This window comes from Benincasa hispida, chromosome 8, assembly GCF_027475165.1.
Source record: "Benincasa hispida cultivar pf3 chromosome 8, pf3_genome.v1.1, whole genome shotgun sequence".
In the NCBI taxonomy this organism is placed as follows: domain Eukaryota; kingdom Viridiplantae; phylum Streptophyta; class Magnoliopsida; order Cucurbitales; family Cucurbitaceae; genus Benincasa; species Benincasa hispida.
In genome coordinates this window covers 14,727,839-14,750,563 of record NC_143485.1, presented here as the reverse complement: position 1 = coordinate 14,750,563, position 22,725 = coordinate 14,727,839, and the positions used below count along the sequence as shown (strand labels likewise).

Sequence of the window (22,725 nt, the reverse complement as noted above, 5' to 3'; positions counted from 1 at the left end):
GATCGAACAAACCACGAGAAACGATCAAGCAGCACTACACAAATCAATCGATTGATGAGCGACGCTGCACAAAATAATCAACGAAAGAGATGCAAAATGATGGCTAGACGAAAATCGATCGACGGACGAGCTAGACGATCGACACAAATCGATGAAACAAAACGATCGACGGACGAGCTAGACGCAAAACAATCGACACATATCGATGGCTAGATGCAAAACGATCGACACAAATCGATGGCTGCAGAGGTCAATGATGCAAAGAGAGATAGATGCGAGACGAGCGGAAAAAACTTCGACGGTGTGATGGGAGAGAAGACGCGAGGCAAGCGGAAAAAAGCTTCAACAGCGCAATGGACTACTTCATGAACGACTAGGGTTTCAAAAATGTATGATATTTTATTTGAAAAATATTATTAGGCAATTTTTTTTATTTTACTTGACATGAAAAAAATGTCAAGTAAGAACTTCGTATACTTGACACATGAAACGTGTCAAGTAAGACCTTATATTACTTGACACGAAAAATGTGTCAAGTAAAGGTTCGCGTGAAAATGTCCGAAATATTCCGTCAATCTCCGTTTTTTAACCCTTTTACTTGACATTTTCTTGTCCAAAATCACATTACTTGACTTTTTTTTTCTAAGAAAACGTCAAGTAATTAAAATCTACAACTGTCAAGTAATTTCCATTTTGTAGTACTGACATCTTCTTCTCTTTCTGTTTCATTACATGCATTTTTGAAATCATCAATTCTAGATCAAAGGAAAGTATTAGAAAGAGTTGAGATAAAATATCATACCTCAGTTTAGAGAGAGAAAGAAACTTCTTTTTACCAAAATAATCTTTCATCTACACAGCAGAGAAGTGGAAGTGTTATCTCCACATGTTCTTCATTCAGCTCATTAATGTGACCGTTTCTCCACTTTTTCTTTCACCAACCTCTCCTATACATATTGGATCAGATTTCTTAATTCAATTTTGGGCCTGAAATTAAAATCAAAAGCCTGACACAAACTATCAAGTCATGTATAATATTGACAATACAAAAGTGTTGTAAATATGAAATTCTGTGACAATAAAAAAATATGTTATTATAGAACATTTGTTGACATAAAATGTTTCCCATGGTTCAAATATTCTTGACAACGAATGGTCATATTTTAGATATTCTTGACAAAAAAAAAATATTATTATATATTCATTTTTGACATTTTATACTATCGTCAATACACATAACGCTACAGAAATAAGCCAATTTAGATTCAATTGATGACAATGATAACATGCCATAGTAAACTTGACGATGACAGTTTATGATTCTCAGTAATTATTCATTGTTTATATTTATTTATTGTCATGAGAAAACCAATTATGACATTTGTAGTGATGGAACACGAGACATATGCAACGGAAAAAGGATCTAATTACACTCTAATTGCTTTTAATTTAAAGGAAAAAAACAAGGAATTTGAAGGAAAAAAACAGTAATTAAGAATTACCTTTGAAACTCCCGAAAACCGCTTTTCCTCGCTTAATCTCGATCTGAACTCTTCCGGACCACCATTAGAGTTGACCTACTATCCTCTGGATTTAGAACCGGATTGTGGGACCCCGTGGATGAAGAAACCGAGAGAGAGAAAGAGATGGAAAAAGATGGAGATTTTTTGGGTTGGGTTTTTAATTTTTTCAGCCCAATTTTGAGAAACTAAAAATGGCAAAAATGGCAAAAGTTTTTCATCCAAATTCAAAAGCCTATATTTATAGAAAAGGGTCATGCAATAGTTGCATGAAATCAATTCATAAAAACCTAACACTTAGAATCCACTATCTAAGTGGGCTTAATGTCTCCATTATAAGCCAACACCTAGCCCACTATTTTGTTAGTGGAATTATCTAACAAAAGTTTGGATTTTCCCTCTAACTTTAGTCAAAGGTCATAGTAGTCATTTGTCAAAGTCAAACTTTGATCAAAGAGTCAACATTTTGATTTTTTATGATTCTTTCCATGTTGACTAATTTTGACCTCCCAAGCATGAATCCGCATTCATTTTCTCGAAATTCAAATCACATTTGAATATAAGGTCGGTCAAAGTTTGACTTTTCAAAGTCAAAAGTCAACTCTTTGACTTTTTACATCTTTGACCATTTCCATTATTTTCGAGCTTCCAATATGAACGTATTCATATTCTTGATATTTAAATCAAATATAAATATTAAAGCTATATCTCTAAACTGAAAACCCGACCACTATATCACATATACTTGTCGGTATCTCTCTTTTTATCTAATTCGAATTATTCTATCATACTGTTCTAATTTATTCCATATGAGCTAGTAGGGGAACCTAATGAACCTATAGATCATGGGTTCCAACGATCCGAGATTAGCTGGCTAAACTCTTTAGACGGAGCTAATCAACATTCGTTAACTAACGGGTCATTCCACTATAGTCCCGTAGTTGCACACCCCTCACTATAAATATATTTATGTCCATTTGATATAACCATGATTAGTAAGCTAATCTTTCACAAGTTGTTCCTAATCTCAGCTGGGTCATAAAAATTGTTTTTCCCAAGACTACATCTTGTTCCTTAAGTTCCACTGATCCTTTAATGAAAAATTAGTTTAAGATCCAACCTATAAACCGAATCCCTCTCAGGCCAAGGAGAGAGTGGGGCCCCTTGTTCAAAATCTGGATTCAGTACTAAAGGAACAACCTATCTACTATCCCTATAATGGGTAGAAGTGAATTCCGTCTTGTACCCTATGTTCCCAGCTATCCATCTGATCTTACCCCTGAAATGGGAGACTTATTGCGCTAGTGATGATGAGTTGCCCTCACCTATGCAGATCTAAGAATAATTTCGAGTGAACAGGAGTTCATAGTTAGCTCAAGATTAAGATTAAGTTACCTAGGTCACCAATTAACGAAATAGTCAATTTTATACATAAAACGGTATTTAGAACATAAAAAGTGACTATTTCATGGTTCAGCCTTATGCAAACTCATTGCATAGGATGCCCCCACACACATATCTCTATATGAACGATTCAGGATTACATCGTTTGTACTAACTACAAACTAGGTCTCATCTTAGACCATTTGGGCTATATATTTGAACTTGATCCGCATTTATGTCACTACATAAAGTTCAAACAACATTAAATAGCCTCAAGACCTTAGTTTATTGGATTCAAGATTACAAGTTCAATAACAATTTTATCAAAAAAAAAAAAAAAAAAAACAGAATAAGTTTATTAATTTACAAACTACGAGTTTTAGGACATAAAATCCAACATGCAGGCGATATAATGACTGAAAATAACTGTCACAAATTTTAAATCTGACAGTTTTTAAATGTCATGAAATCCCAGTTTCATTGTAGTGTGTGTTAAAATACTTAAGTTAACCGAGAGTGAATGTTCATCGCTAGGGTGTATTACTAGGACTAATACATTCATTCAGAAGCATAGAGAGCAAACAATGGCCGATGCATTGAGTTAGAACATAAGTAGAAGTATAACTATCTCCATATAAAATAACAAGGTATTTAAGTGGGTTTTATTGGATTTTTTGGAAAAAAATTAAAGGCCCAATAACATTATTGTAATTTTATGAGCAGTGACAATTTTGCAATTATCCCTATCTTCACAAAAATAGGGCTGAATTTCGTGTACCCCTTTTTGACGTAGGAGGCAGCCGCTGAAGGGAATAAAAAGGAAGCCGCCTAAGATTTTTGCTGGAGAAGAACCGCCGCCGTTCGAAGCAGCAACCGTCTGTGAAGTAGATCAGGTTGCCATTTGAAAAACGAGGCAGAAGCCGCCTGGGAGAGAGGAAGTGTCGCGACCGTCTGTCCGTAGTTGAGGAGCGGGCTGGAACTTGGGTTTGTCGGTTCGGGTGTCGCGGCGTGAGTGTGGTGCTTGCAGATCAGCAAGCAGCGTGGAAGTTTCCGTTAGGCGGTTCGTCCGGCAGTTGTTCTTGGTAAGAGAGACGCGCAGGACTACGTGTGGTTCGCCGGTCAGAGGCGGGTAGCATATTGTTTTGGGCTATTTTGCAGCGGGTTGTTCTCACTTTTCAGAGGCGACGTTATGTGCGGATCTCTCGATATCAATGGATACTGAAATTACAGATTGGTGATTTCGTTGATTATCAGTAATTTGTAAAATTTCTTTATTGCTCATTAATAAAATTAATTCAAGTTTGTTCTCAAGTGGATGTAGACCAAATTGGTTGAACCACTATATATCGGTGTTTTTTACTGTTTTCGATTTATTTCTGTTGATTGTCTGAATTCTGTTTGGCCATCTAAGTTAGGTTCAAAAACTCATCCATGTTCTACATTGAGCCAATGTGTATATTTTCTCTTAGTTTTTCTAAATTTCTATAATTCATTGCTCACAACATATCACAAGCACATTGTGATCTATTACATTATCGTTTTCTCTATGTTCAATACAAACAAAATACATACCCATCACATTTTTTAATGGTTATCACATTTGCAAAGAAGCAAGGAGTTATCAAACATCTCGTTCTTGTCGCATTAGTTTTAGTAACTTTTTTCTGACAGGAATCGACTTTGGAATACTTCAAAGTACTACTTTCTAAGTACATTAATGATCTACACTTGATTTAATGTGATAAGTGATTTAATTTGTGTGTTAAAAGGTTACTTATACATCAACTTAGTATATATTATGCACTACACACAAGCATTTTCTCACTATTTTGAGAAATGTTAGGGCACATCAAAATTTCCTACTAAGTATTCAATGCTTTTTAACCGAGTTCTAACATACGTTGTCTTACAAACCCAAACAATGAACGAATTATGAGTGAATGAAGGGAACATCAGCTAGCATATTAGGAAACATGTAGAAACTTGCAAGCAGCATGTATGAGTTTTCATTAAAGCAACGAGGGGAGTGAAAAGATCAATTTGATGGTAAAAAGAGTAGATGTGGGGTCCTTAGGGTTATAGATGGTTAAAAAAGGTTGTGATATTGGTTTAGAGAGTGAAATCGAACGACTTTGAGGGTTGAGTTGGAGCCCCAAAATTACTTCATCTTCTTTATTTTCTTTCCCATTTGGAGCTAAATTTCCATGATTTGTCGCTAATGTAAGTTCTCTCTAGTTGAGGATTAGATATAAACCCATTTTTATTTGGTTGAGACAACTTGTAATTTTTTATTTTTCCTTTGAATGGTTGTGACTCTTGATATTATATTCAAATTTATATACTTTGAGTTTCTATTTGGTTTGATCACCCTTGTATATCTTCATTTTACTAGAGATTAGCTCACAATCCATGACATTATTTGTGTTAATCGTTATTAGCATGAATTGTTAGCATGCCAAAGTGAATTAGCGGTCTAGGTTATGATTAACAATCTCGATTTAGTTCAAGAGTAAAATCAATTTGTCTACTTAATTAGGGCATTACATCGTAAATGTGTTTTAGTTTTCCTCTTAATCGCAATGAAAGTGTAAGATGTTTATAGAGCACAATTGTACCCAACTTATTGAGCACTTAGTTTAATTAAATCTCTTAATTAATGTCTTAGGGCGCTTGTCACGAGATTTCTGGGTAAGTTAGCTAAGCCATTGCATGGATGATTAATTACGGTGACCTTTGACCAACTATACAAATTGGTATATCTAAATTCTTAGGCTAGGCTTTTATCATCAATCAATCTATTGTTTAAATCCCAAGCTTGTCATGAGATTTCTCGGTTAAGAAATTTGTTACTTAATTTAAGGAATCAAGAGATGGCTATTTGTGGATATAGACCTGTTGTGTTGTGCAATGTTGATTTAAATGATCATGTTGTTTTCTCTATTATTCTTTAATTAACACAAGTTTTCCCAACCAAACTCAAGGATAAGCCTAATTGAAGTATCTGACGAGTACCAAAGTCGACACAGGGACTTTGTGATAATTAATTTTTATCAGTTCTAATGATTTTCACAGAATAAAAATTAATCAATATGAGTTAAGATTGTTTGTACAAATAAAATGAAAGACTATTTAAAAACAATTGAAAAGGGAAGATGAAGGTGAATGGAGAGTGTGATGTATTGAGAGTGTGAGTGAATGTGCGTTAAATGAGGAGATGAGATTTGTTGATGGTGAGAATGTAGCAAAGGTATAGACAGCTGGGTTGGATGAATAAAAATCAATGACTAAAGTAGGATTGATAAGATTTACCAACATTCATCCGAGTTTATGCATCATGTTTTTAACTTAACAAAATTAACTAAACATCTCTCAATGTTTATGCCACATTGATCTTATCTCTAAGACACATACTTAAGTTAAAATAGATAAACGATTATCTATATTTCTAAAGCCACTTCTTTCTTTGTTTAACGATTTTTCAGCCATTTACTCTCTCAAGCTATCAGCTATTTCTACTTAAATCAATTGATTAGATGGATTCAAGCAACGAAATTAAGCATACATTGAGTAAGATGAACTTCCACCTATGCAAAACTCGTGAGAATGTTGATTTTACTCTTCCCAACCCATTAAGAATTTAACAACTTATTATGGAGAAGAATGAACATATAAACCAATGAAAAATGATAGAGATTAAGATTTATATTAAGAATAAGTGTAATCACAATGTTGATATCTTAGTACAATTCAAAAGAGAACAAAAGAATAAATGTTTAAAAAAGTAAGAATGTCAAGTCGCCATCTCCTGCTTCCATTGACTTTTATGGTTGGCTGCTACACTTGTGTTGGTGAAATGGATGATAAGATTCTTTTACTAATGAAAAAGATAACTGAGCTCTCATCCTATAATTCTTCAAGAAGAGATGGAGCTTGAGTGATTGAAGATAATGAAGATTTTTAATGGTTGACCAGGGTGTCATGGGGGAGGGGAAGAAAGTTTTTTATGTGTGAGATTTGAGCTATTTGAAGGCTTCACTTGGTTGTGCTTCAGCTCTCTTTCTAATGATTATCTAACAGACGTTGCATTTAATTCCATACCCTGTTACACCGCATTCCTCACATCACAAGTTCATTGACACTGTCATGTCTCTTTCAAATTAGCTTCCAACTTGCGTTTTGATTAGACACACTACAACAAAAAGAACTTTTAATAGCATTGCAATGTTATATTTCTTGAAAACTGCTATTGAGAAGAGTAGGAAAAAAAGGCAGGCAAGTGAAAATTTGGGCACACTTAATTAGGTCATATTACATTTTTTCCCTCAATTTGTGTATTTCGCAAGGCCCCTTCATTGAACGACACTCACAAACCCTTCATTTTCTCTCCATCTTGCTTTTATCTTCTTCTTCCTTCGGATGACACCCACAAAACCACAACTAACCTAGCATCGTCTTCTTCATTCAAAACATTGTTTTCTTCTTCTTAGCATCGTCTTTTCCCTCATTCACAACTTTCACTTGCCGAGCATTGAAGATTTTTGGTTGTCGAGCAATTTTCAAGCATCTGCTTCTTGTCTTCTCTCGAATTTGAATATGCGATTTCACTGCTTTCATCTTCTTTGAATTTGCATTTTCCCACATCTTTCTTAATTGATTTCATGGTACACACAGCATATAACTTTATCTCCTTCCACTTTTTCAATTCATTCTTTTCACTTGTTTTGTTGCTCAATCTTTCATCTCAACTTCTAAAAGGGTTTTCTATATTCAATTACCCGTATGAGGTTTAATTGATTTGATATGTATAGTACTTTGTTGGAAATTTTATTTATTTTTTTGTTTCTTTAATCGGATTTATTTGTTTAGAAGTTTCTTTTTCGTTCTCTTGCTGTTGGAAGGTGAATTGAATAAGAGAAGATATGGGTTCATCGTGTACGTAAGTCATTCGGGTAATGCAAGTAAAATGTTTAGGCTTTTCGGTCATTATATTTTAATATACATATACTTATTGCAATCAACACATTGATTCATTAACAAGCATCTCCTTCTTCGTCATTTGCCATCGTCTAAAATTAGGTATCTTCTCATATCATTCTTCTTCTCGATTTTCATCATCATTTGTATCTAATTTACTTCTTATTTTTCTCTCAATTTTGTCATTTCATATCTCATTCTCTAGTTTTCTCTAATTTTCGGGACCTTTAAATCTATCAAGTATCAGATCTAAGGAACCCCACGGTATATGTTTTTATATTTTTATTTTTTGTCATCTCTTATTCTTATATTGTTGTCCCTATCTTTGTTTCTTATCAATCGCATACTGGCCATCTTTCTATTTATTCATATGGAAGTTCCAATGTTCTTTCTTTTGTTTTTAGACAAAGTAAAATTTTTAACGTATTTTTTTAACTATTTGATTTGTAGCTAAGAAGTTAGTTACAAATAATTATTTGCAATTATCCTAATTTGATTTCTATTTATATTATGCATAAATTGGATTCTTTTGTCATAATTATTGACTCACTATTTGTTTGATGTTAAGATCATCCTTGTCTCTTTGAAGTGCTTTCATGACTTGATTAACTTGCCAGAAGTTGAAAATGAACTCAACATTTTTCACATTTTTTAGTACTTGTTTTAGTTTTATCACTAAAAAAATTTCTAATTTGGGCTCTATAAACTTTTATTTTGATGCTTAAAGTTCAAAACGTTTTGGTTTAGTCCCAATTAGTTTGGTGACTCGATACTCAAGTCTTGCAATTGATTTTTTATAAATTATTTAACAAAACCCGCCCCAAGATAGATATGTTCTTACTTTATTTATCTGTGACTTTTAGTTGTATTGTTTGTTATCTATGTACGAAAACTGCTATGGGCATAGTCACAGTGATTCGCGATGTTCGATCAGAAACTCTCACTTCAAACATCATTGATCTAAATACTCACAATATATAGAGTTTAGATCTGTATTTTCCTTTGTTCGAAGAAGATCTCCCAATTAAATTTTGCCCTTTTTGTTTGAGAAGCTCGATTAGATCTGTAATGCTTCTCTAATTTAGCTTCATTCCAAGTAATTTACTTTCTTAGATCTTATCCTACTGAAATTCACTCTTTTTCATGTTTTAAGCGACATCTAGTGTGTTCATTTTGCCCATGTGATTAGCTTTGGAAAAATTTATCATGGTAGACATTCTTTCTTTTGTTTTTTTTTTGTTTTTTTTTGTTTTGTTTTTTTGTTTTTTTTTTTTTATGTTGATGGTGCTTTACATGTTTTATTTTTTCAATTTATTTTCAAAGAATTGTAGCTCTTGAAATCTACATAGATGCAGCAAAGGTTATGTCATGGAGATTATACTCCCTACGAGTTTGTGCAAATGCTTTTTATATCATCTTACTTATTTATAAATTACTAAGCGTTTTAGTTTCTTACTTCTAATTATACTAGTGTTTATAGCATTATGGATTTCTCTTGATTGTGTATTGCACAACTTAGTTAATGAGGTTGCATAAATCTATGAAGTTGACTCATGGCCATGGAAAGTAGACCAAATGATCCAATACTCAATCAACTATTATCAAAGTCAGGTTTGCCCTATTCAATAATTTTTTTCAAAGCATTGAGTGACATCTAATCTGAATCATCACAAATTTACATGTTGCAATAGTTATTATTTATGCTTTCTTAGTTAGAAAGGTTTGATAGGTTGAAGCTAGATGTTAATAGATAAGTTCTACAAAAGCCCTTTGAATACATTTGATTTCTGTTTTACTAACAATACTCGTTTTGGAAATGTCCATCATTCTTAACATCTGGCAAAAAAAACCACAATCGTGATCGATGGAACTTCTGATTAGATTTCCTTTTGAGTAAACTTCTCTAAGTTCAATTAGTTTTGGATCAAAGTAGACATTGATCTGTAACAAGTATAAAGTTTTGCAACTATTTTTTTTTTTTAGATTTTAATTTTTATTTTGATTTGGGGATGGGATAGGATGGAGTTTGTTTCCAACCTTGGTTTCTTGGATATGTAGGCTTCAACGAGTTACCACTGCAATCAGTTTTGGAAGGAATACTCGATTAAAGAGTTGAGTTCTGTTTGTGGAAGGTGGTTTTGTGACGAGTTCGATGTCATGATAAGAATGGTTAACAGATCCAATATATGATAGTTATTCGTGATTGTAGATCTAAATTTTGGCATTATGGGAATGGTTTCCTCACTTTATACATTGTATTTTTGAAGATTTTGTTTATAACTATTAGATGTGTATGAAATGTAAACTATATCTTTCTTCGTTTAGATAATAATATGGGCAAACGACTTCAATATACATACGTATATACGTACGTGCGTGTATATATATATATAATTCGATTTCTTATGTAAATGTAATTAAATATATTGAAGTTTGTAGATAAAAATAATTTAGATTTTACGATAATATTTGAAGCAAATTGTATAAATGTTTCCATAGCAATAAAATCTAAAAAAGAAATAATGTCATTAAGAAGTGCTTATTAAAGATTAATTATAGAATTTTTTGTTGCTACAAAAAAAGCTATGGAAAGTCGAAGACATTCAATAACATCGGCTATGATAACATCTTTAAAATGCTATGGAAATAATTTTATAGCGGTTTTACAATGATATTAAAAATGCTATTGAATGTATTTTACGTTTTTGTGCTGCTATAAAAAATGTTATAAAAAACTTTCTATAACGTTTTTTTCTCACCATATGAAAAGATTTCATAGCATGTTGGGCTTGATATGTAAATTGGGCTGGGAATTCACTGCAATCTTAAAACTGAAATTGATCTTTTGGGATTAAAGATACCAGGCCCTATGGTGAAAATCGGATACCACCTATGAGAAAACACTAACTCAAACCAATGTGAAGAAAATCTTCACTCTACACCTTGACGGTTGAGATTAGAGATGTGCACTTCTGAGATTTAAAGACCTTTAATGACTATTCCTTTCTTTTCTTTGTTGCAGAGAACAACGAGAGAAAAGAAGAAGAGAACGTGAGGGAGAAGGCTACCGAAAATCGCCTGGACGATGGAGGCTGTTGTCGTCTAGCCGATTGAAGGTAAAGTAAGGAGTCATCTAGACGATAAGGGAAGATTCATCTAGACGATGAAGGCTTTACTGAAGATCGTCTAGATGATGGGGTTCGAAGTCGACGATGGTTTACACGATAGAGGTGCTGAGGTACACGATCGATGGCTAAATGGTACATGATAGAGTAAAGAAAATCAGGGACGAAGATGAACATGATGATTTACGTGGTTCGGCCAAGGATAGCCTATGTCCACGGAGAAGCTGATGGTATTCTATTCGGGGAGTTACAAAGATTATTACGAGATAAGTTTGATAGCCTTTCTTGACCACTCTGTAATTTTTCACTCACTTACATGTACATGTAATTACAAAATGTATATAAAGACAGCTTGTATGTAACTGATTTCTAACAACCTTGAAATTGTTTTCAGTTATCTGTAATAACAATCTCCACCTTGAAATAAACTTCAAGTGTTTCTTCAGCTTCTCTAAACTGGCTGTCTTCTTCTTTAACATTTGTCTCATAGCTCAAACCTTATAATATCAAGGCACTTCTGAAGTTTGAGCTGAGTGATTGTCTTTGTCAACATGTCGGATGCATTCTCTGAGGTATATACTTTTAGAACTTCAACTTGTTTTGATTTTATCTGTTCTCGAATGAAATGATATTTAACATCTATATGTTTAGTTTTTTTGTGGTACCGAGGGTGCTTAGATAAATGTATGGTGCTCTGATTGTCACAAAAAATTTCACTGTATTCTGCTTGATCCCGAAATCACATAGGAGACCCTTTAGCCATAAATCTTCCTTTACTGCCACTGAAAGGGCAATAAACTCTACCTCAGTAGTAGAAAGGGCTACTACTGATTATAGTGTATCCTTCCAGCTTAGGACACACCTTCCATATAGGAAGATATACCCTGATAAAGATCTTCTCTTATCTAGATCTCCAGCATAGTCAGAGTCAACATACCCAATCAACTCTGGTTCTCTGTCTGGAAGTTGTTGGTACATTAGTTTAGCAATAGAAGTACCATTAAGATACCTCATTATCCATTTAGTTTCCTTCCAGTACCTTTTACTTGGATTAGCCATATATCTACTCACCAGACTTGTAGCATAGGCAATATCCGACCTTATAGACACCTAGATACATTAAGCTTCCCATAACTTGGGAATAGGGGACAATTGACATTACCTTCTGATGTTCAATGTCAGATTCTTTAGGTGAATTTTCTGCTGAGAGTTTGAAATGGTTAGCAATAGGAGTAGATACTGATTTTGCCTCTGTCATGTATACTTCTTTAGCAATTTCTAACAATACTATGACTGATGAATGTTTAGAATTCTTGCTTTTCTGTTTCTGATTATATCAATACCTAGTATTCTTGTTGCATTGCCCATGTCTTTCATTTCAAATTCTGACTTGAGTAAATCTTTGACTTTATTTAACTCTTTCATAGTTTCTCCTGATAAAAGCATGTCATCCACATAGAGTAACAAGTAGATAGGATGAGTATAAGTATCAGTATTTATGTAAACACAACTGTCATAGGAGCTTTTATTAAAGCCATTCTTCTGCATAAAATCACTAAATCTTCTGTTCCAGCACCTAGGGGCCTATTTAAGGCCATAGATAGACTTTGTAAGTAGGCAAACATAGTCTTCTTTTCCTCTGACCTCATACCCTTAAGTTGGCTCATATAGATAACTTCCTCTAAGAAGCCATATAGAAAAGTTGTTTTAACATCAAGTTGCTCCAACTCTAGGTTATTTAGAGCCACAATAGACAATAACAGTCTAATATAAGTCTGTCATTGAAATCAACACTCAGCCTCTGTGTAAAACTCTTAGCTATCAACCTAGCTTTATATCTAGGTCCTTGATCATTAGGGAAGCCTTCCTTCAATTTGTACACTCATTTGGATGCAATTGGCTTGCATCCTTTTGGCAAAGGTGTCAACTCCCAAGTGTTGTTTCTTACTAATGAATCAACTTCTTCATTCATTGTTTCTATCCACAACTTAGCTTTAGGACAACTCAAGGCTTCTTTAAAGGTTGAGGATTCTGAATCATTACATAAATCTGAAGCATTCAAAGCTAAGTAGTCATCATACCTTGAAGGTGGTACAATAGTTCTTCTTTACCTATCTCTAGCTAGGCTGTACCCTCTCAAATCTGGTTCTTCTTGCTCGGGATCAATAATAGCATCTTCTACTTCTTCTTAAAGATGAGGTAGTTGATCAAAAGGTGATTCAGAGCTTGAAGGATCAGAACTACGGTTAAGAACTTGCTCCACCTCAATTTTATCATTCTTCATTTGAGGCGTTATAACATTAAAGTTAGATCCCTGCATATACATTTCATCCTCCCTAAAAACAATATCTCTGCTGGTGATACATCTCTTCTCTGTAGGGTGCCACATTCTAAACCCCTTAACACCTTTCGTGAAACCCAAGAACATACATTTCACAGCTCTGGCAGCTAATTTCCCTTTACTCTGATGAACAAAGCCAGTGCAACCAAATACCCTTAGATTATTTAGGCTAGGAGGTTGGTTGGTTCACCTTTCTTCAGGGGTTAGAAGGTTGAGAGATGCATGGGGGCATCTGTTTAGTGTATGGACAGTATATGAGGCTGCTTCTGCCTTAGGAAGTATAGAATCTGACAATAGACTTCTTACTCTCTCCATTATAGTTCTATTCAATCTCTCTGCCGTCCCATTTTGCTGAGGTGTATATCTAACTGTCTTGTGTCTAGTAATACCATATTATCTACAAAAAACATTGAACTCCTCTGCACAGTACTCAAGCCCATTATCAGTTCTTAGACACTTAATTTGACAATTAGATATTTTTCAACCATAATCTTCCATTCCTTGAACTTTTCAAATACTCAATCCTTAGATTTAAGGAAATAGATCCAACACTTTCTAGAATAGTCATCAATAAAGGTTAAAAAATACCTGGCTCCACTTAAGGATTGGAAAGGTAAAGGACCCCATAGGTCCGAATGCACATAGTCAAGGATGGCCTTGGTTGGGTGTTGAGCCTTCACAAAACTCTGCCTTGTAGCCTTCCCTATTACACAATGTTCACAAAAGGATAGGCTCTGATGAACTCCCTTGGGTAGAATTCCTTGATTGGCAAGAGCTTGTAGACCTTTGGCACTAATGTGTGAGAGTCTTTTGTGCCAAAGATCTCCTTTAGTAGGCTGCTTCTGAGTCACAATCAAAGCTGAGTGTATTTTCTGAACTCCTTGAACAGCATATAAACCATTAATCTTCACCCCTCTGAGAATAGGTTTACTATTCTTCAAAACATCACAGTAGCCTTCCTTTCCTCTGTATTCACAACCAATAGAATCGAGCATGCCTAGTGAAATTAGATTTCTCTTCATCTTAGGCACATGTCTGACATTCCTAAATAGCTTGACTGTTTTATCTTCAAGTTTAAGTGAAGTAAAGCCAATCCCAACCACTGGATATGAGTTATTATTACCCATGTAAACAGAACCTCCATCCAACTCTCTATAAGTACTGAACCAGTCTTTGTGGGGTGTCATGTGGAAAGAACACCCTGAATCTAGAACCCAATCTAGGTTCTTATTAGTTTCCTCTTATGCCTTCCAATTTGAGGTAGCTAAAGCATCTGAATAGAAGTAAGAGTCCTCACAAACCGAGGCTTCACCTGATTGATTAGGTTGGACTTTCTGTTGAGGTTGTGGTTGCTTGTTTTTTTGCTCATTCTTCCACTTTAAAGTTCTGCAATCCTTGATTAGATGTCCATATTTTTTGTAATATTTACATCTAAACTTGGATTTTTCTTTCCCCTCTTCTATTGAGCTTTGTTTTCCTTTTTCCTTATTATTTTGCTTTGACTTACCCTTGACAAATAAGTCCTATGCACTAGGTTTGTCTTCCTTGCTAGTTAGAAGCTTCATGTCTCTGATTTTAAGAGCTGAAATGATAATATCAGTAGTTAGGGAATCTTTCCCATATTTTAGGGCAGTCTTTACATCTTTGTAGGAATCCGACAGTGAGTTGAGAAGCACAAAGACTTCATTATCTACCTCAATCTCTTCTCCTTGAGCCTTGAATTCAGTAGTTATCCTCTTGAAGTCATCTAGGTTCTCTATCAAGGATTTAGAAGCATTCATCTGGTAGGTAAAGAACCTTTCCCTTAGGAAAAGCTTGTTGGACAGATTTTTAGTCTCATAAAGCTCATTCAACTCACTCCACATCTTGAATGCTGTCTCTTGGTCGATCACTTGTCTTAGGACACTCTCTGAAAAATTTAAAAATAAGTGTTCTATGAACAATTAGTTCCATGTTCTCTTTTTCTTCTTCAATTGCAGTGATTGGCAACTTAGCTGGATCCTTTAGGGCCTTATGTGCCCTTTGTTGTCCCAAGTTGGCCTTGATCTTGGCTTTCCATAAGCCAAAGTCTCCTTTCCCATCAAAATTTTCAATCTCATACCTTGCTACTGCCATATTTGATTCAAATTCTATCTGAAAAGCTCCAAGACTTTGCTTATTTAGAATCTTGACTAATCTTGAAGTTTTCTTGCAAGCTCTGATACCACTTGTTGGGCTTGATATGTAAATTGGGATGAGAATTCACTGCACTCTTAAAACTGAAATTGATCTTTTGGGCTTAAAGATACCAGGCCCTATGGTGAAAACCGAATACCACCTATGAGAAAACACTAACTCAAACCAGTGTGCTATAAGCACAATCCGTGTGAAGAAAATCTTCACCCTACACCTTAATGGTTAAGCCTAAAGATGTGCACTTCTGCGATTTGAAGACCTTTAATGACTATTCCTTTCTTTTCTTTATTGTAGAGAAAAATGAGAGAAAAGAAAGAGAGAACCTGAGGGAGAAGGCTACCAGAAATCGCCTGGAAAATGGAGGCTGCTGTCATCTAGCCGATTGGAGGTAAAGCAAGGAGTCGTCTAGACGATAAGGGAAGATTCGTCTAGATGATGAAGGGTTTATTGAAGATCGTCTAGACAATGGGGTTCAAAGTCGAAGATGGTCTACATGATAGAGGTGCTGAGGTACACGATCGATGGCTAAATGGTACACGATAGAGTAAAGAAGATCAGGGAAGAAGATGAACACGATGATTTATGTGGTTCGGCCAAGGATAAGGTACGTCCAAGAAGAAGCTGATGGTATTCTATTCGGGGAGTTACAAAGATTATTACAAGATAAGTTTGATAGCCTTTTTTGATCCCTTTGTAATTTTTCACTCTCTTACATGTACATGTAATTACAAAATGTATATAAAGACAGGCTGTATGTAATTGATTTCTAACAACCTTGAAGTTGTTTTCATCTATTTGTAATAACATAGCATTATGTTTACACTATCAAAAATAGACTTTTTATAGCGTTTTTTATAGCAGTGAAAAGACATTATGGAAAGTCAAGGATTTTCAATAATATGGGCTATGACAACATTTCGAAAATGCTATGAAAAGTCTACGATAGCATTTTTTTTAATGCTATTGTAGGTGATATTTGTTGTAGTGAAACATGTCACCACCCATGTGCCTGTCATCTTCATGCATTCTGATTCTTTTCAGTGTATGGTTAAGTTGGACCGATCTTTTTATTCGTTCACTGCTGCAGCTTCAATCTGACATATTCTAATTATTTTTTATTCAAATTCTGCGTTTATAGATATTGGAATTGTCATATTTTAGGATAGCTAGTTTTGCAAGTGTTAAACGTAGAATCATCTTTTTACATAGTTTTCTTTTTAAGTTAATGCATTTTCTAATGAATTTCCATGATTATTCCAAATAAGAAACCATAATAACTTACACTTCTACAAGTTATCAATACCCATCCTATTAATACTACAACTCTTGTTAGGCTCGGAGTTTATAAATTTATCAGGTTGCATAAGACCTCTACAACCTTGTGTACATTAGATTCCATCATCCATGGAATAACCTAATGAAGAATTGAGAGATCTGAGAAGCAGAGAAGAGGGTTTGAGAGAGAACTGAAATGTTTGGCATAAGTGAGAGTAAAGTGAGGTTGACATAAACAAACTATTACCAACTCCATTAACTTTGTAGAATAAAACTAATAGAAAAAATCTTGAACCCCATGCAGAGGATCCCACACGAAAAATACTAAGGAATCTCACACTTCTGATAAAATAGATGAGCTACTCCTCTTATTGTCAATTGATTTTTTAGATAAGACCTCATACTATCAAATATGGTATTAGAGACACCATTTTAAAAGGACATGTTGAGAATACACACCTAATTAAAGAGTTTATGATTTTAATCGATTTAACCTCCAAAATTTAATGCTATAAATTGATATTTTTCCTCACAATTTTTTTTATTTTTTTTTTTAGCAAAGTTCAAATAAGATTTCTGATACATGATAAAATGTTTTTTCTCCTTTATTTTAATTTAAGTGTTCAATCATACGGGAAAAAGAAAAAAAGAAAAAAAATCAATAATTTTAGGCAATGTTAGTTGTTTCACATCGTACGTCGTGGTGCTATATTAGGTAAATATACACCACTCAAGCCTTCAAACCTAAAACCCTATTTTTTTTATACCGCTCCTTATAATTTGTTCTTATCTAATAGTCACTTAACTTATCAAAATCATTTTTAATGTGAGATCTTAAACTAAGAAAAAGCATTAAGCTTAGGTAATATTTACCTTTTTCCCCCTTTTCTAGATTTATTGATTGCAACCTTTGAGTTTTTAGTGAATATAGAGGATGTGGGGTTTCTCTATTTTTTTTTATATACGATTCTGATTAATTGAATACCTTTTTGGATTTCATATACTCTTATATTATATTAAGGAAAATTTACATTTTTAGTCCCTGAATTTAGAAGAATATATGTGTTTGATCCCGTATTTTCAAAATATACAATTTTAATCTTTGAAATTTTAAAAATAGGTTTAAAAGGTCCTTGCAGTACTTCATTATTATTATTCTAATTTAGTAAATTATTTTTTTAAAAAAAAACGATCTCTTCTCTCTAAAATTTCATATAATTATATAAAATAAAAATAAAGAATAATTTAGAGACCTTTTAAGCCTATTCTTAAAACTTGGAGATTAAAAAAAAGGTACACTTTTAGTACATTTTAAAAAGAAAAATTTTCACAGATAGAAAAATTGTCGAACTACTTAAAGAAAGAGTAAAAAAAAAAAAAAAAAAAACACTTATATATATCGATAAACTTCTATTAGCGTCTATGAATTATAAACTTCCAACCGTTTCTATTACTATAATACTTCTATCAGCCTCTATAAAAAAAATTAAAAGTTTGCTATTTTGTGTAAATAGTTTTTCTTATTTTTCTATTTTCGAAAATTCCACTTTTGAGAACTCAAGGATCAAATTCATCTATTCTAAAAAAAAAACTAAAGAACTAAAAAGGTATATTTTGAAAACTCAAGACTAAACATACTTATTTTTTAAAACTCAAAGATTAAAAAAATAAGTTTTCTTATATTAAATAAATATGAGATCCTCAACATGCCTTCAAGAATAGTGTTTCTTTTCAAGTTCATAACTCTTGAGCTATATATATATATATATATATATACTAAATTCCTATTTTGAGCAAGCAATTTATTTATAAGAGAAAAGTTACAAAGCTAAAATAATTTTGATTATTTTTATAAAATAGCAATTAAAATATAGAAACTATCAAAAAATTATTAGTAACCATTAAAAAAATATTGCAAATTTGTTACAAAAATTGAAGCTACTTTTACCACTTATATTTAAAGCAATTAATTAAAAATAAATTGAAATTATATTGTATATATGATGTTATAACTTATAGTATATATAGGTGACACATGATCCAAAAAGAGTGGTGACAATGATGATGAGAGGAAGGTGGTAAGAATCTAAAATTAAATAGAATTTATATAAAGTTTAAAAATTTTGGATTTTGGAATATAGAATATGGAATATGGAATATGGAATATAAGCTAGAGATACCTCTCGTAATGGACACTTCAACTGTTCCACTGTTTTTTTTTTTAAAAAAGGTCACTATCCCTCTCTACCTCCTTTGCCCACTCACCTGTTTGACAATGACTTCAAATTCTTTTTCATAAACCAATATAATAATGAAGATGGTAATAATTGGTCAGTCAAATTTTCCTTTTAAATTAAGATGTAATACATCAATAGAGATTTTTTTATATGGATGGACCAAATTTTTCGGTCAAAATGTCATTTGACTCAAATTTTGAAGACGGTTGAAACAATAATTTTTTGTTGATGTCACAAACCACTTGTCAACAACTATTTTTAGAGTTACGAGTCTAACCGTGAACATGAGTTAGAGAGCAAAGAAAAAGAACGTGAGAGAGTGAAGGAGAAAGAGGACACTAGCATGTCAAAAGTAGCTTGAACTGGATTAGTTGAATGCGAATGTGAGTACAAAGAATGGAGGAGGGAATGCGAGAACAATTAAAAGGTTATATCAAAATTTCGGTCAAATGTTATTTGGGCCGTAAAATTTGGATGATCCATACAAAACACTCGAAGAAATGTTCACAAATGGTGGCTTGGAATCCTTAAACTCCACATTTTGTTGAACTAAAAGAGTAATAAATAAAATCATCTAGTACCTCACATGTTGATGAACTTAATAAATGTTTCAGAGATTGTCGCATACTTCCGCATTCTTTAACTAAAGAATTACCTTTAAGAGATGATTTAGAAAAAAAAAATGAACAACCAAAGTTATGGAGATTTGAAAACCTTTAACTTCTTAGTAGATCTAAACCCGTAGACTTAATTTAGAGTGTTATTTTAGATATTAGTTAAGCTTTAAATGTCAGTTTAGTCTCTAAACTTATTTATATTCTTTTTTTCATCATTGAACCTTTAAAATTTCCATCATAGTCCTTTGATCTTTTTTTTTTTTTTTGGAAGCATCATCATAGTCCTTTAATCTCTATCTCGTTTTAAAATAAATTTGTTATATAATTTTTATTTCTAAATATTGCATTAAATGTGGAGAAGGAATTTGAATCTATAACTTATGAGGAGTAGGTAGTGTTAGATCACTTAAATTATTAGGTCGATCATTATTTATTAAAGATCATTTAGATATTGTTTTTGTTTTACGTTCTCATTTCTTATTTTTCATTTTTTATTTGGATTTTTTTAGTAGAGTGGTCTATTTGTTGTTTATTGTGTTATTAAAATATTATAATTTATAGGGAACAAAAATAATAACAAAAAAGTAAATTTTTGGAATTTAACCTAAAAAGGTGTGTTAAACCTAAGAAGGGAAAGTCAATTTTTTATTAAAGGAAACTCTTATATAACTCACCATTTTCATTAATATTAGTGGACTCATATTATCAACTTGGAAGCTAATATGCAAGAGAAAACTCATATACCTTTAAATCCAAATAATGCCCTAAATGTGTCATTACTTTAAATCTCTATCATCCTAAAACTAAAATTCAATTTTTATTTACATGAGCAAAATTATTTCTTTCAAAACTATCCTAAAATTTTCATCTGTTTCTTAAATTATATTATTCATGAATTTAACTCTTCGTTATCATATATTTAATAGGGGTAGTTGCAAAAAAAAAAAAAAAAAAAAAAAAAAAAAAAAAAAATCTGAAATTGTAAATTTAGCAATGGTTTTTTAAAATTTACAAATCTACAAGTTTAGCAGAAAATAATAGATGTGATTTTCATTTTTATTATTCCAATTTTATCCTCTTTTAAGTGTATAGCATGTATATTAGTAATACATCTTATATACTTTATGTATCGTGTATCAGTTAACTGATTTATTTTATATTGGGCATATATGTCAATCAACTAATACACTTTAAATTTGGAAGATGATCAATTGGTTATATAGTATCCTATTTCTCACTCATATAAAATATATAAAAAAATCGTAGTTAGGAATTATTTCCATTAAATATTATTGAGTAATATTTTAATGCATCATTATTGTACCTATTTTTAGGTTCAATTCAAAAAATAAATTAAATAATTTTTTTTAAAAAAAATATCATGTGACAATTATGATTGACTTATTAGATGGGTTGCATAAAGATAAGTGTAATATTTATCAAATATAATAGGTATATATATATCCCTTTTAAAAAATCATCAAGCTATCCATTAATAATACAATTAGCTGAAGAAAATTCAATTAATTAAAGTATTATTCATTTATATGTAAAAAAACATATTCATATAAATATTAAATATTTATATACAAACTCATATGGTTGAATTAAAAAAGGCGTTAGGAACAAAATCAATTTAATCCTTTAGTTTTTAAAGTCATTGTAATACTTAAACTCTTCAACTTAGTTTATTCAACCAAGGCCACGTTTACCCATTCGATAATGAAAAATGGTATAATTGTAATAGAATTTTATTGATAGATCAATCGTAATGGACCACAATCGTAATTGTTTTCTGATTGTTTTTTATCACATTTACTTAGAATTATAAATTTGTCACAGACTATTACTGTTACAATTACATCTTACCGATATTGTTACCACTAAACTATAACGTAACTGAAAATATATCAGTAACAGTAACAACATATATGTTAGATTCATAATTTAATACTATAACAATAATAATATCTATAGCGGTAAAAGCAACGGTAACAATAACAATCAGTGGGCTCCATAGAAATTTCATACACAATCATATTGAGCATCCTCAATTCCTTAATCAGATTACATTATTTGATTACAGATAATCGAAGTGGACCCCACATTTCATCACGATTACGAAATACAGATAAACTACAACAAACATAATTAAATGGCACCTATTTTTCGAATTACCATTGATTTATTACGTTTTTGGGTGGATAAACGCGGCCTAACATCCTAAACTTTCATCAATGAATCAATTTACATTCATTATTAGAATTACATTTTAAAATTATTAGTGCATAATTTTTTAAATTAGATAAATTTCTTTAAATACATAGATTAACATAATATAGAGAAAAATATTAACATTAATAAATAGTAATGAGTTTTCATTAATGTGAGTGTTTTTTTTTTATCTTACCCTTTCTGTATTTTTTTTGTTACAGATTAACCTCACGATATTTTATTCTACTCATTTAGAAAAAATTACATGATAACTTTTCTTTTTTATTTTAGTAGAAAATTTCAAAGAAAAACAATTTTATTTAGTTCATCAAAACAATTTTATTTAGTTCATCATTTTGAACTGATTTTAGGTGATATTAAAGTGAAAGTAGCTAAAATTCAGTGGTGAAAGTTTAAAGAGTTGAAATTATTACCATTATTAGTTTATGTTTTAATGGACAAAATCCAAAAAAGAAATAAAAAAAGGTTGATTACATTTTTTTAGTGTACATGTATGAACCACATCAACCCCACCCCAATATATTTCAATATTCTATATGAATATTACATAGGCCCAAATATTGATACAAAAATTTTGAATGATGATTAAAATATTTGTTAATATCCATCGATATATTTGTAAGCCGAGTTGCTTAACATTAAAATTAAGAATTAATCAATAGCTTTGATATCTATTATTAATATTCATAAAACTTTTAATAATATCATCTATTAATCTTAATATGATGATATATACTAATTAATAACAAGAAATATGACTTAGTTCGAGAGTGAAAACACCTTCATCATTAATTTAAATATATTTTAAAATATTTTTTTTGTTTACAGAAATATCTATCAGAT

At 32.0% G+C, this 22,725-nt stretch overlaps 1 long non-coding RNA gene across 1 annotated transcript; it reads left to right on the top strand.

Moving 5' to 3' along the window:
* Positions 1–6,878: 6,878 nt before the first annotated feature.
* On the top strand, positions 6,879–11,430 carry LOC120082740 (uncharacterized). The gene is made up of 2 exons (XR_005483260.2): positions 6,879–9,488; positions 9,936–11,430. It is a non-coding gene; the product is annotated as an uncharacterized LOC120082740 (long non-coding RNA).
* Positions 11,431–22,725: the final 11,295 nt, after the last annotated feature.